At 38.8% G+C, this 16025-nt stretch overlaps 1 pseudogene; it reads right to left on the bottom strand.

The window, feature by feature from the left end:
* The window catches only part of LOC132157559 (acyl-coenzyme A oxidase-like protein), a 47763-nt pseudogene that overhangs the window by 17085 nt on the left and 14653 nt on the right, over nt 1–16025 (bottom strand).

The following is a 16025-nucleotide window of genomic DNA, read 5'->3' as shown; positions in this document are numbered from 1 at the left end:
TACCAAAAATGTGATGAATATCTTTTAACTGAAAGTATGTTCTAAGAATGTTTTTCTAATGTTCCAATTAAGTGACAAAAACTTCTTTCTGAATGTTCCAGTTTTTAAAATGATTTAAAAGTTTCAATATTCCATTTGATCATTTTACTTTTGAATGTTACATTTCTGAAACAAGTAGTAACAAAAAAAAAAAAAGTAAACAAAAAAAAGACCAAAACATCCAACTAAAGTTCACTATAAAATATACATCATTTTGAGAATATTATTACTTTTAGCAAATGCTCTATTAATGTTACCGGAAAAACATTTGTTCATAACTTCGAAAGAACCTAGCCAACGTTCCATGTGCCGGGTTCAATCCTACAGATGCATTATTGAGAGTAAATACTTCATCGGATCACTAATCATTCAATAACTGCACTTTTTGCATTGTCAAGTCTAAAGTTCTAAATGTTACAGTACATTTTCATAGTGGATCAAACTCTTTTATCTCAAAAGATGTATGAAAATGTAATTTCTCATGATTATGAGCATTTTAAATTAGCTTTGTTTGCTATTGCTATTTGCTGTTACATGAAAATCACATATTATGGAAGATTTTATATCATGCTTTGAGTGAACAACAGTGCTTGAATTTACAGATGTGGCTCTTTGCATCTCCTTACTGTGCCTGTGACTCTCTCTGTATGACTTATTTGCGAGGCACTGAACAATTTAATAAATATTCTGTGATCTGTGACCGCTACTGTGTGTTACAATCATGCGTGTAAGTCAGTATTAATATCATAAATGAAAGCCCAAAATGGAACACTTGTGCAAGGTGTGAATAAAAAGCCCCTCATCTCAATGTTATCAGAAGCATCTCAGAGAAAATTAGCGCATGATCTTGGGGTGTGTGTGTGTATAAGTGTGTGGGAGGAGGGTGAGAGAATGGAAATTTGCTATCAGGGGAGGAAAATATATCTTGACACACAAACCCATGCACACACGCGCACACACACACAGAGACTGAGCATGTGGAAATACTCTAGAACATCAGAGGCTGAGAGATGCACAGCACCTTTCTGTTGCTTACTGGGTGTAAGAGTGAATCAGAAAGTCAAAGGGAAGTTAAACAGTGTCTTTAATGATCAAAGACGTGTGGTGAGTTTAGAGTCTACATGGGCACATGAATCACCTACTCTAGACCTCACACACATGCACTATTAATACACTGTGCTTGTTCACACATTTAAAGGTAAAATAATTCAGCATTTAGGGATCAGTGGCAGCAGCATCCTCACTACAAGAAAGGTCTTTTAAATTTCAAACCCCCTACATTTTACTTCAAAAACACAGCTTATGATATTAAGACTCTACAATTAACAAGATTAAAAATGTGTCTTTGTTTGATGTGTTATAAATGTTATATTATTATTATTATTTTTTAAATATAACATTAATAATTGCATAATTATACTTTACTTCAATAATTGATTTTACATTTATTAATCATTTATTCATTTTAAATCTATTGTAATTATTTAATAGATGAATATAGTAAAATCACTAAACAATAATCGTTGTTCCAAACTGGCAACTTAAATGTAACTTTTTGTATTTTTCAAATATTTAAATTGGAAATTTAGACAAAAATATTAATTAAGAATAGCCACTCTGTCATCCTTAATGTAATTACAAATTTAGTTTGATGTTTTATATTTCTCTGTAGTTGGTAAGATCATCTGGCAATTCCTGAGAACTAACTTCCCATTTCTAAGCCAATTTTGCAATGACCAGCTAGTCTTTTTGTGAAATCCTGTTCTTGAATAGTGTCTAGCTTTTTTGTGCTTTATTTTAATAAATTTTTTTAAATTAATTTTTAAAAGTGGCTTCAGTGTCCAAACACATTTTGGGGTCGTTGTGCATACGGCATCCCAGCATCCTACAGGGTGATCTTTTGGACCCCTTTTTATAATGTTAAAGTCTTCTGTGAGAATGTGGATGTAAAAAGAGCATCTGCACACATTCATGCAACACATGGACTATAAATAATGTACATAAACTTCCCTTTTCTCTCACCTCAGTGTATGTGTGCTATAGCTAAAATGGTCAGGTGATGTAAACAGGCGTTCCCACAAAAAACTAATCTGTTTATCTCTACCTGTTCAAAGGAATAAAGAGCATTGAAAACAATTTGTTAAAATTTACAGTCTCAGGAAATGGAGCAAAAGTATTGATGAATCATGTTGAATCACTCAGATTTTTGTCCAATCAAATGCTCTCTAGTATTTAAATGTCCCGTCCCCAACTTAATTACTGTGTATTTGGCAGAGGGAAAAAAGCATTTTTTTTTCTGTGTATAACACATTTGGACACTGATATTTCCCTAATAAAGAGAAAAGATTTATTTTCTTTGGAACTTTGGAAACTATAGCTCTCGCAAAAAGAGCTATAGGCCAAGCAACAGATTAATGGGCTACTTCAAATTTTACAAAAAGCTTATAGACGTAGTTATAATATAAGTCAGACTCTGAAATTGCTGTTTTTGTCATTCTTCTGATGTCATGTTCATTTGTTTGGCAATGTACCCAAGACAGAAGTGTGTCAACACAGAGCTCGGTTAGGTGTTGCTGTCCTGAGACGCAGCTCTCTGCGTGTGCACCAATACCAATGCGAGTACTCAGTTGAGTTTTTCTGTGTCTTGTGTTTGAATGCTTTAAACTCTTTTGAATGTTTAAATTGGCCACGCTTAAATGTGAGTCAGCACTTTCATGCCGCTTTGACTGTCGGATTGAAGTCTACTGTGAAGCTTGCCCCACTGCAGGCTCGTCTGAGTGGGCATTCGTGAGCACCCTTCTGAACATAAAAATGATGAATGGCACACGCTACTGTCTTGAGGACTTAATGGACACATGCATTCGGTGGCCATTGTAAGTCCACAAGAGCACATGAACTCTGCATTCCATTCGGAAGGGCTTATCCCTATACCCTAATCCCTTCAAAGGGTCTTGAAGGGTGTAGGGGACCAGACAACCAGACAATAAGTGTCCTCCTACATCAACATCACATGACCACATGGATGCGTCGTCATCATGCAAAAATCTGCGCAAAGGATCATGGGAGCCCAAAGTGTCCATCAGCTGTACCCTTGGAAATCCTTAATTCCGAAGGGCCCTTTGAAGTGGCCAGTTTTGAGCACTTTGGTTTGGAACGACCCTTCAATATGGCATCCATGATTGAAGTGCCCTTCGGAGGGCGATTATATCCCGTTTGGAATGCACTGAAAGTGTTACATTTGGGACAGGGCCTTGGGAGCAGGAACGCAAATCATTTCGTTTGTGAAATGATTCGCGAACCCGCTCCGAAGTTCCAATCTTAATCAAAAGATTCACAAACTTGCTTCAAAATTCTGATCTTAGTAAAATAATTTGTGATATGTTCCCCCGAAGTCCCGATCATCACTATACGCAAAGTTCTGATATAAATAAAATGATTTGCGATCCATTTGGAGCGCTTCGAAACAATTAATAATTTGTGACGCAATGGTTTAACTGATTCAGAGTGTTGAAAAGCTCCATTTCACCCATCACTAGAAGTGTTTTTTAAAACCATTACTAGCAATGACAAAATTTGAAAATGAAATGCTCTTTTTGATCTGGGTTTTACTAGTAGACCGTTTGAACTGAATGATCAAAATCACGATTATGTATCAGTCAGAGCGGTTCCAGAGTAAATGACTCAATTGAATCGTTTTTTCTGTTCCTTCGCTTTTCACATCTTCAACCATGTTTAAACTATACTCAGTACTACTACTGGCTTAGCTCACTAAGTTAATGACATTAACTGAAGGAGAAAAAAGTATGTTTACAAATAAAATATAAAAATTTCCTTTCCAAGGATAACCTTTCATCACAACTACGATTCAAACATCTACGAACATATTCAGGTATCCGGTTTACTTCTAATTTATGGAATGTTATTATAACTTGATATCTGTTGAGAGAAACATTCTTGGAACATCCTTATAATGTTGTTTGTACTTCAACATTCTCAATGCAGAGAAAACGTTCTTAGAACAGCATTCTCAGAACATCCTTATGATGTCATTTCTACTTGAATGTTTTATGAAAAGCATTTTGTAACCTTTAAATAACATTATAATCACAAAAATAAATTAAATGTTCGAAATTACATTTTTTACTGCAAATAAATGTTCAATTAAAGCATTTCATAGCTATTTATACTTGCCATAGATCTATCTCTTGCTATCCCTTGCTCTTCCTTAAAATAAGCAGCAGTAAAACACAGAGGGCAAGCTCTTTTTGTTTCCAGTTATTTAGTGAGAGCAACTGACCTTACTGTAAGGTCAACTTGCCAGGCTGCACTGTAATACCATTCCCTGTAGCTCACCGCTTTTAGCAGGAACATTAAGTTGTCCATGCTGAAGCCAAGAAAGCTAGATAAACAAGGAAACAGCCAAAAGAAATATAGATTAACTCGGTCAAACAAAGAGATACTGTATAAAATCACTGAACCACTATCAGAATCACATCTAAACAAATAAAAGCTGATAATTATATTTTTTCAGTCTACAGTATGACTGACGACTAAAGATCTCAGCTTTGGTTAATATGTTCTGAATAGCAGGCCCGGAAAACAATTACATCTATCAAATTTTCCTCTTAGGCAGAATTGCTAAATTGGTGACCTAATTGTTAATGTAAACACAAGCGAGGGGGAAGACAGGTTTCTCAGGGCTCAACAGTTAGTGTGCAGCTGTTATGGACTGTAGAGTTTTAGGGGCTGTTTACATAAAATAGTTTTCAGCCAAAAACGAGAAACGTTTTATGCATTTTGCCCGTTCATTTACACGACAGCGGCGTTTTGGGGAATGAAAACGCCTATTTTTAAAAACGGGGTTTCAAAGTGCAAGTTTTTGAAAATGCCACCGTTATTGTTTCTGTGTAAACACCTTATACAGGAATCTTTAAAAATGTATTACAACCAACAGCGGAGATGCATCATATACATCATATAATCGTCGCTTCCTTACCGGTACTGTTTACTAACAAGGTGACAGTGCCAACTACTGGCCTGGCATACATAATATAACTTTTTTTTACATAATTTTTTATAATCTTTTTTTGTGCTTCAAAGAGGTATATTATTTCCATAATGAGTGCTAAAGTGTACTTCTTTTTCACAGGGGAAATGATTCATTATTAATGTACAGTAAATGTCTATTTTACATAGATTCACATCATTTAGAGAATTTTTCTCATCTTTGGTGGCTTACAGTAGAGACTATTATTGACTGTAGAAGAAACTTTGCTTTGTGTCCTCGAACAAAGACCCTTTACGCAGAGTCTCATCTCCGGTCTGCATTATCAGCTTGTCTAGGCCACTCCACCCTGTCCTTAGTGTAAAGGTGTGATCCTAATGGTCAGAACTTCCTTTTAGTCATTAGCGTTCCTCAAGGGATCACACAATCAATGCAATATCACACCATAAACACCACAAACTAAACGCATGACTAATTTTTTGTTTTTGTTTTAACCAACCTCTCCCAGAATGTCAGACTAGGAAAGCACACTTCTTTAATTTCTTACCCTGAATACTGGTGTTCCACAGGGATATGTGTTGTGCCCCCTGCTATATGCACTCTTCACTAATGATGGTCTACCTGCCCATGTAACATACACCATAGTAAAATTAGCAGATGATATATAAGTCATCGGCTTGATCACGAACAATAATAAGTATGTACAAATACAAAATCAGCCTGGTGCTCTAACAATAATCTCATCCTTTACAGCAAGAAGACAAAAGAGATAGTGATGAATTTTAGGACCTGTTCTTCTAAATGGAGTGGCTGTGGTCATCTCTTTTAAATTCTTGGGGTTGAACATTACAGAGGATTTTTCTTTGACTACATACACCTCCAATGTCATTGGAAAAGCACATCAACGTGCTTATTTTCTGAGGAGATTAAAGAAACAGATTGCCTCAGAAACTTCTTGTGAATTTTTAATGACGTGCAATGAGTGCACTAACATATTTCATCACATCCTGGTTGTCAGAATTATTAGATAGAGTGCCCATGAACTTCAATAGAGGGCACTCCACTCAGGACCATTCCACCCATCAACCACCAGATGTCACTTGGACACTAGCACCTCTCATACTGTTGCACCACACCTGAACTACATTACCCATGAGTCACTGCATCACAATCACCCTGCCACACCTGCACCTCATTCATCAGCCAATTTCCTTGCCACACCTGCACCTCATTTACACACACACATAAAGGCAGCACACTCACTCTCACTCAATGCGAAGTCTTGTTTAGCCAGTCTGACATTTCCGAGCGTTTTTCCCTGTGTTTGTTATTCCTGTGTTTTGACCTTTGGACTGTGTATTCCGACTCTGATTCTCTGCTGCCTGTCCCGATCACTGCTTGTTTTTGGTTACGATTCTGGTTATCCCTGACACACCTGACGCCATTCCTGATCTCTGCCTGTATTACCATTCTGTGGAATAAATGCTGCATATGGATCCGAACGCCTCCGACTCCTTGTTACAGAAGACTTCGCCATACCAGGATCCAGCAGCCCAGTATCCCCTTGTCACTGAGGTATCGGTTCCTGTTTCAATGTCAGCATATCACCAATCCAGCCTAACCACAGATCCAGTTGACCTGCTGTTAGATCTTAAGCAAGGAGATCGATCTATTGAGGACTATGTTCAACAGTTCTGTGAATTGGTTTATCGAGTTCCTCTAGACGATGAAGTCTGGTTTAAGGATTTATTCCGTTTTGGACTCAATGAACCAGTAAAATCATGGTTGCCTAGAGGGGAGTTTAATTGCAGCTTAAGGGACACAATGGACTATGCACTCTTGTTATGTGGTTCTCCTTTCATGGTGGGAGAGGCAGAGGACTTTAAAGCCCCAAAACCGCTGCACAAGATGGCCGCCAGCCCAGCGCCGCTGCACAGGATGGCCTGTTGGCCTTCCAGAGTCGAGTCAGTTGACCGTTGAATTTTCAGAGTCGAGTCAGGTTCCAGTGAACTCTCCAGAGTCGAGTCAGGTTCCAGTGAACTCTCCGGAGTCGAGTCAGGTTCCAGTGAACTCTCCGGAGTCGAGTCAGGTTCCAGTGAACTCTCCGGAGTCGAGTCAGGTTCCAGTGAACTCTCCGGAGTCGAGTCAGGTTCCAGTGAACTCTCCGGAGTCGAGTCAGGTTCCAGTGAACTCTCCGGAGTCGAGTCAGGTTCCAGTGAACTCTCCGGAGTCGAGTCAGGTTCCAGTGAACTCTCCGGAGTCGAGTCAGGTTCCAGTGAACTCTCCGGAGTCGAGTCAGGTTCCAGTGAACTCTCCGGAGTCGAGTCAGGTTCCAGTGAACTCTCCGGAGTCGAGTCAGGTTCCAGTGAACTCTCCGGAGTCGAGTCAGGTTCCAGTGAACTCTCCGGAGTCGAGTCAGGTTCCAGTGAACTCTCCGGAGTCAGGGCTAGTCACCGTGGACTTTCCAGAGCCAAGTCAATTCACCAACGATCTTCATGAGCAAAGTCTAGTCACCATTAACCTCCATGAACTAAGTCAAGTCACCATTAACCTCCATGAACTAAGTCAAGTCACCATTAACCTCCATGAACTAAGTCAAGTCACCATTAACCTCCATGAACTAAGTCAAGTCACAGTTGATCCTCAGGAACCAGGTCAAGTCACCAACGATCTTCATGAGCAAAGTCAAGTCACAGTTGATCCTCAGGAACCAAGTCAAGTCACCAACGATCTTCATGAGCAAAGTCAAGTCACCAACGATCTTCATGAGCAAAGTCAAGTCACCAACGATCTTCATGAGCAAAGTCAAGTCATCAACGATCTTCATGAGCAAAGTCAAGTCATCAACGATCTTCATGAGCAAAGTCAAGTCATCAACGATCTTCATGAGCAAAGTCAAGTCATCAACGATCTTCATGAGCAAAGTCAAGTCATCAACGATCTTCATGAGCAAAGTCAAGTCATCAACGATCTTCATGAGCAAAGTCAAGTCATCAATGATCTTCATGAGCAAAGTCAAGTCATCAATGATCTTCATGAGCAAAGTCAAGTCACCATTAACCTCCGTGAACTAAGTCAAGTCACAGTTGATCCTCAGGAACCAAGTCAAGTCACCACCGATCTACCAGAGCCTCGTCACATCTCAGCCGAACTCCCAGAGCCTCGTCACATCTTAGAGCTCTCGTCCTATCCTGTCACGACCAGGGAGGCCGTCAATGAGCTCTCATTCATTCCGGTCTGGGCTACGGAGACCATCCACCAACTCTCTGTCTGTCCTGTCATGGCCACGGAGGTCCTCCATGAACTAACCGCCTGCCCTGTAATGGCCAAGGAGGCCAGCTACCATCTCATCACGGCCACGGAGGCCGCTATTAACCTGTCAATGTTCTCTGTTTCAGTCCCACCTGAGAAGACTTGCGGTCCGGTGCCATCGACTCCACTGTGGTGGTCCTCTGCTTCGCCCTGGTGGGCTTCTGTCCCATCTGCTCGGCTGTGGTGGTCCTCTGCTCCGCCCTGGTGGGCTTCTGTCCCGTCTGCTCGGCTGTGGTGGTCCTCTGCTCCGCCCTGGTGGGCTTCTGTCCTGTCTGCTCGGCTGTGGTGGTCCTCTGCTCTGCCCTGGTGGGTTTCTGTCCCGTCTGCTCAGTTGTGGTGGTCCTCTGCACTGCCCTGGTGGGCTTCTGTCCCGTCTTCTCGGCTGTGGTGGTCCTCTGCTCCGCCCTGGTGGGCTTCTGTCCCATCTTCTCAGCTGTGGTGGTCCTCTACTCCTCCCTGGTGGGCTCCAGCTCCACCTGCTCCACTCTGGTGGGCTGCCACGCCACCTGCTCTGCCTTGGTGGACCCTTGTTCCAGAGTTAGGCCCATGGCGGGCTCCCGTTCCCGAGTTAAGCCCATGGCGGGCCCCTGTTTCCTATGCCAGGCCCAGGAGGGGCTCCTGTTTTCCTGAATTAGGCCCAGGAAGGGCTCCAGTTCCACCTGCTCTGCCCCAGTCCACTGCACTTCCTCATGGACCTGGCCCTCCATCCCTCCCCCTGTTCCGCCTCCGCTCCACCGCCCTCCTAGATTGTTTTGAGCGTCTGGAAGCCGCTCCTTTGGGGGTGCGCTATGTCACGATTATTAGATGGAGTGCCCATGAACTTCATTAGAGGGCACTCCACTCAGGACCATTCCACCCATCAACCACCAGATGTCACTTGGACACTAGCACCTCTCATACTGTTGCACCACACACGAACTACATTACCCATGAGTCACTGCATCACAATCACCCTGCCACACCTGCACCTCATTCATCAGCCAATTTCCTTGCCACACCTGCACCTCATTTACACACACACATAAAGGCAGCACACTCACTCTCACTCAATGCGAAGTCTTGTTTAGCCAGTCTGACATTTCAGAGCGTTTTTCCCTGTGTTTGTTATTCCTGTGTTTTGACCTTTGGACTGTGTATTCCGACTCTGATTCTCTGCTGCCGGTCCCGATCTCTGCTTGTTTTTGGTTACGATTCTGGTTATCCCTGACACACCTGACGCCATCTCTGCCTGTATTACCATTCTGTGGAATAAATGCTGCATATGGATCCGAACGCCTCCGACTCCTTGTTACACTGGTACACTAGAGGAGCTCTGAAAACAAACGCTTTGAAACAAGTTATCAAAATATACAGTTACCATCAGTTAAGGATATTTATATGTCCAGATGTCAGAGCAGACATCCTCCTTTCTGGTAGGAAATACGGAAAAATTTACTGTCATACTAAGACTAAAAAATAGACTAAAAAAACTAAATACACTGAAAATTTGTTAGAGCTGTACAAATATTGAACACTTCCTGATTCAAGGTTTTAAAAATCTTATCATATAAAAATAATACTGTATGAGCGGGGTCAGACAACGTAACATATTTAAACAATAAAATGGCTGTAAAACATAATTTACAGTTCAGATACAGATTTTCACAAAAAAAAACTTTACATTTCAGCCTTTAAACGATTTATTTAAAAGAAATCATCAAAAGTATAAATGTTTGTATTAGTTTAATACATAAATACATCTTACTGTCTTGATTGTTTGGATTTTTTGAAGACACATTAGCTTTTTATAGATTTACCAATTCATGTTTACAACCAGTTCCTGCTTAAAAATATGTTGATTTTAACATTACTCTGAACTAAAACAGCAGACAGGCTGATTGGAAATGCTAATTCATTCTCTGCCAACAGGTGGCGCTTTTGGAGTAGCAGAAATATAGCTGTTTACCTGGTAACCGCTGTACACAAAGCTGGCTGAGCTCTTAAATGCTGCTGTATCAGGCATTACAGGGAAGAATAAATTAAAATGCCATTTATATTTTTCTGAAGACAGTCAGTTCCCTTTAGAGATATAAAAACACCCATGCCGAGTTTTGACTTTGAAACGTGCAGCGCTCATTCAATGAAAACCTAGTCTTTTGATGTTTAATCATCACATTAAGCCATTTCACTATTCAGTCTCTAAATTAAAGCTCTCTTGAAATTATAATTAAGACTTTTGCTTTACCATTTGAGGAATTAAATTTTATTTTATTAACTTAAATTTAATTTCCATCTAAATAAGACTTTAAGGACCCTCGCACACCCTGTGATTGGTTAGTGTTTATGAATTGTATTTGGAAGTGCACTACACACGTTAAAAAGTCTTTTGCTGCTACTATTTAACTGTACTGTTTTGTCGTCTTAAACTTTTAATCTACACTTTTATATTGATATTTATTGTTATTTATTGATATATGTTGTTTTATGTGAATGTTCGAGAATGTGGGATACCAAAAAAATTAGTTTTGCTGAGATGTGGTGAGTATATAAGACACAAAAAGCAGCGATTCACTGTTACAACGTTCTTGTTAAGGATAACACAAGTTACAATAACTTATTTCCATTGTGGTCCTTGTGGCTCAGCAGCACTGTTGGGAACTGAAGTTAGTAACTGAATTACTCTATAATAAAAGTAACTCGTTACCAGGGAAAGTAACTATTTGCGTTACTGTAAAAAAAAAAGAAAAAAAGTTGCTAAATGTCAAAGAATTTGTTTTGTTTTTTTAGCAGTTTTCACAAGTCAGTTGAAATAAGTAGAACAGACAGGTGTTCGTACATAACTTTCGAGATTTATTGCACGTCAACAGACAGCAAGAGTTTTATCCTGCACTCTTTGTAAGAAAAGTGTTTTTGGCCACTAGCTTTGTAGATGCGTGTGTCACACATTACATGTACACATTACATGCACGTTCTTGCCTTTGACTACAATGAATTTGAAGTAGTGCTTATATCTCCACCTTGAAAATGCCAACGTTTCATCGGATTGCTCCTGACTCGCCATTTCTTCTACTGCTGCGAATCTCTGTGTAGCTGTTGCGTGTGTGTGACTGTGTGTGTGTTTGACGCCGCTGGCGCGTGTGTAAAAACACTGGCTCTGATTGGCTACCATGAAACACATGACTCTGCCTTAGCCAATCGTAATCGCTTATCTCGTTATTAACCCACCTGCTCACTCGCTGTGTGAGCCAGGGGTGCGTTCGGATTGCATATTAAATCAATGCATAGTAACGCACCGCATTTAACGTTCAGTAATGTTAACGGCGTTGTAACGACGGGAAAAGTAATTAGTTAGATTACCCCGTTACTGAAAAAATAACCTCGTTACCTAACGCCATTCTTTTAAACGCCGTTATTCAAAACACTGCTCAGCAGTACAATGACAATAAAATCAGTTTATTTTTTACAAAGAGTTTATGACTCATTGTGTCATAATCATTGTGTATGTTTCTGCCCTACAAATGCCCAAACCCAAAATAACCTCCTCTACTGCATACTGTAAAACAATCTTCTCAAAGTTACCAAATTGGACACACTCTTTCAGGGAGGGCACATCCAAAACGTAGCAATGTGCTGGTCATGTGTATGAAATTTAGAGCTAAATGCTAATTTCCCTCATGACAGGTGACGCTCAAATCTCTTAATAACTTCATTAGACTGATGTCCTGCAAAAAAAGTCCCCGCAATCTGAGAGCAAGGATGAGAAAGAGAAATAAAGTGCCTGGCAGAGCCTCTCACGGTTCTTGTGACTTGAGTTTAATCCTCGGTCCCACAATCCCAGCACCCTTTATTTTCACATGCCCCAATATGACCTTCAGCTCTGGTTAATCATTAGCCTAAACACTTAATCAAATAAGAGCCCTCATAAATATAGCCAAAAATTTGTTGAAGTATGCTTTGAAACAGCAAAACTGCAGCCTTACAATATTAAAGTAATATTCAAAGGAAGAAGGCTATATTTGAAAGATAATTTAGTAATATGTTCTCTATGATTCAAAGAGGTAATATCATGAAATGTTTATTTGATTTGTGACATAGAAATAGATTGAGGTACTATGAAATACTACTGTAGCGTTCAGAACTACGGAAAAAATATATCATGATTTCCTTAATATGGAGCAGCGATGATAATAACAAATGTTTTCCGAGCTGAAAATCAGCATATTAGAATGATTTTTTGAAAGATCATGTTACACTGAAGACTGGAGTACAATTCAGCTTTGCATCACAGGAATAAATTACATTTTTACTAAATATTCAAATAGAAAAGTGTCATTTTTGTAACAATGTTTCACAGTTTTACTGTATTTTTGATCAAATAAAAGTAGCCTTTGTGAGCATAAGAGTCATCTTTCAAAAACATAAAAAATCTTAATCAGCCCCCAATCTTTTAAACAGTAGTGTATATACACACAAATATAAACTAAAGCAAAGCAAAAACTCAGCTGAAGTGAAGTTCAAATATTAATCTTGAAGAGTTCAAATTCATTAAATGTTACGATACAGAATTTAGACAGATATTTTCTAACTAATACTTCATATTCAAAATTCCAAATATAGTATTCCAACTACACGGACAACTGAACACGTTTAAGAAACTGTAATGAAAACTAAAATTCCCAATCGCAAAAGTGAATATTGTCCTTCTCAATGGTTTCTCTAGTGTTAAAATGACAACACCATCAGCCTGTCTCTAAGGACTCAATTGCATGACTTTATTTTGGTACTGAAGATAATCTAATTTCAGCAGAAAATACATGTCTTTAGGCTTCGGCAAGCTGTGAATGCAGACGTTGTGTTTGAGACGTTGTGTGTGTCGTCGTCCTATGTGTCAAATCGATGTGTTGCTAATCAGAACCAGCATAAAATGAATCACAAAGCTGAACTCAGCAGTTATCTAATAACCAGCCCAATGCTAAGGAGGCATTATTGTGATCAAATCGTGTGCAATTGCTTCAAAATGACCCCCTTTATTCTAATGCCTTCATAATCCACTTAATTCAATATAGTTTGTGAGACACAGTTTATATTTTTTAAATAATTGCCACTTGTCTAGTTTCCCCTCCAAGCGGTCATCGTGTAGATATCTGTGTTTTCTGTTTACACTGTCTTGTTTGTCTGAACACGAACATTTAAATGTGATATTGGACTATATTAAGGGAATAGCTCTAAAATAAGCAGGAAAACAAATAACAACCTTAAGGAACAAGAGGGTAATAAACATGACCCTTGTGACCAAGCATTTTTTCCCCATCAGTACTTGCTGGCCAGTTTGAGTGCATTTGTTGTGTGGTGTCATCTAAAGCAGTACTTATGAATACCTGAAGCATGACCATGTTGTCGACTTAATGTGACAAAGAAGTCAGAGTCACACTTCAGAGATGGAAATTGTTTTTCCATCATAAAGCCCAACCACAGTTTCTAATTTACCCTAAAATGAACATTTGGTGAAAATGCACTTAACCTCAGGCCATCCAAGATTTTGAGGTTGTTTCATCATCAGATTTGGGTGAATTTAGCTCTGCAGTGAATGGGTGCTGTCAGAATGAGAGTCCAAACAGATGATAAAAACTAATCCACAAGTAATCCACAGCACTCCAGTCCATCAATTAACATGGAAATAAATCCAACATTTAAGGCGGTTTTGACTTTAAACTGTCACTTTTGACCAAAATATGAGTCCATAATAAATAATAAACGCTTTCTCCAGTGAAAAAGTTAATCTCCTGTTGTCATTTCACATCAAACCCACATATTTGTTTGGTTTTGGACTGTTTTTGTATGTTAATGGTGCTTGATTTGTGTGTGTTTTTCAACTGATACGGAGTAGTTTACTTTTTCATTGGAGAAAGCAATATTATGTACTGTATAGAGACCTCTATCCACATTTTTTTAGTTAAATATGTCTTGATGGATTTGTCTCTTACAAACATTTGTAAGATTTGCTTTTTTGCTTTTCACTTCACAAGACATTACCTGATGGTCTGGAGTGGTGTGGATTACTTTTAAATTTTGGATTATTGTGATGTTTTTATCAGCTGTTTGGACTCTCATTCTGACGGCACCCATTCACTGCAGAGGATCCAGTGGTGAGCAAGTTATGTAATGCTACTCTACATTTCTCCAATTCTGTTCTGATGAACCATCAAACTCATTCACATCCTGGATGGCCTGAGGGTGAGTAAATTTTCAGCACAATTTCAAGTTTGGGTGAACTATACCTTTAAAAATGATCACCCACTTCAAGTCTGACCACTTTCAATGTACTGACTCAAACTCACTCAATTATCATAAAACCAAATAGAAATGAATTGTTTTGCTGTGTTTACCAATTAATTAATTTATCCAATATGTGCCCACTTAAATTGATTTTCTGAGTTTGTTGTGAAGCCGTTTCATTGGTGAAGTAGAGCAAAAGCAGACAATATTGACTACAGTATACATCTACAGTATATGACTATATCATACGTTAATGGGGTCATATGATGTTGCTAAAAAGAACATTATTTTGTGTATTTGGTGTAATGCAATGTGTGTATGTTTAAGGTAAAAAAAAAAACATTATTTTCCATATAATGTACATTATAGTTTCTCCTCTATGCCCTGCCTTCTGAAATGCGTCAATTTTACAAGGCTCATCGCGCTATAAAGGCGAGGTGTGCTCTGATTGGCCAGCTATCCAGTGCATTGTGATTGGCCAAATATATGTGTATCAAGTGGGGACATAATTACTGATTATAATGACTTAGTATATCTTAGTATATATCTTTATAAGCATTGCGTATCGCGCTATGTAAGCATAAAACCATGTCTGCATTTGTGATCTGAGAAACTACAAACAACAAGCCTACTCTACACGGCTCAAAACTCATGTTTGAATCATCAGTGGCCAATTATTTAAATATAAAATATGTTCTTACAGGCTATGAGTCAGAGCACCAGACTGTCCTTGCAATGTTTGAACTTCCCAACTTTATAGAAACAACCGTTGTGCCACAGATGCATTGCAGGCTACTGGTTCAGGAAACAGTCCTCATCCTCCATAAAATGCACAGCACACATCTGAATATTTGGGTAGGATTGTTCTGGAACAGTGTTGAAATTCAACACAATTGATTTCTAGGCCAAACAAAGTAGTTTTCACTTTTCACAAGGAAACAAACAGCGACTCCACGACATGGCGCCGACGACAACAGAGAGAATAAAAGGTATGTCTTCTTTCTTTGCGCGAACATTGAGACAGTGAAGTGATGTTCAGCTCAACTTCTCGCATGTTGGATGAGAAACGAAATGGACTAAACCATGAAAAAACTGATTTTATTTTTTTTTTAAAGTAGAACTTGCATACACGTTTAAAAAGACAGAAGTAAATGTCAGTTCTGTATAGGACTATTATTTTTATTGTACCTTAAAAATACATAGACTTAATTTGATTTAAAAAATCACCTGCTGTAGCATACTGGAAAAAAGTGTTTCATTCATCCAATTAAAACATTTTAGGGTAATGATTCACATCTATATTTTTTTTTAACTTGAGCCAATAGTTATTTATTTTTCTCTGGCTCAAGTAAAAATAAATATAGATGTGAATCATTACCCTATATGTTTATTTTTATTATTACTATTTTTTTTT

Source organism: Carassius carassius, chromosome 14 (genome assembly GCF_963082965.1).
Source record: "Carassius carassius chromosome 14, fCarCar2.1, whole genome shotgun sequence".
Classification (NCBI taxonomy): domain Eukaryota; kingdom Metazoa; phylum Chordata; class Actinopteri; order Cypriniformes; family Cyprinidae; genus Carassius; species Carassius carassius.
The sequence above is the reverse complement of the archived record's forward strand: the minus strand, read 5'-3'. Positions and strand labels throughout refer to the sequence as shown.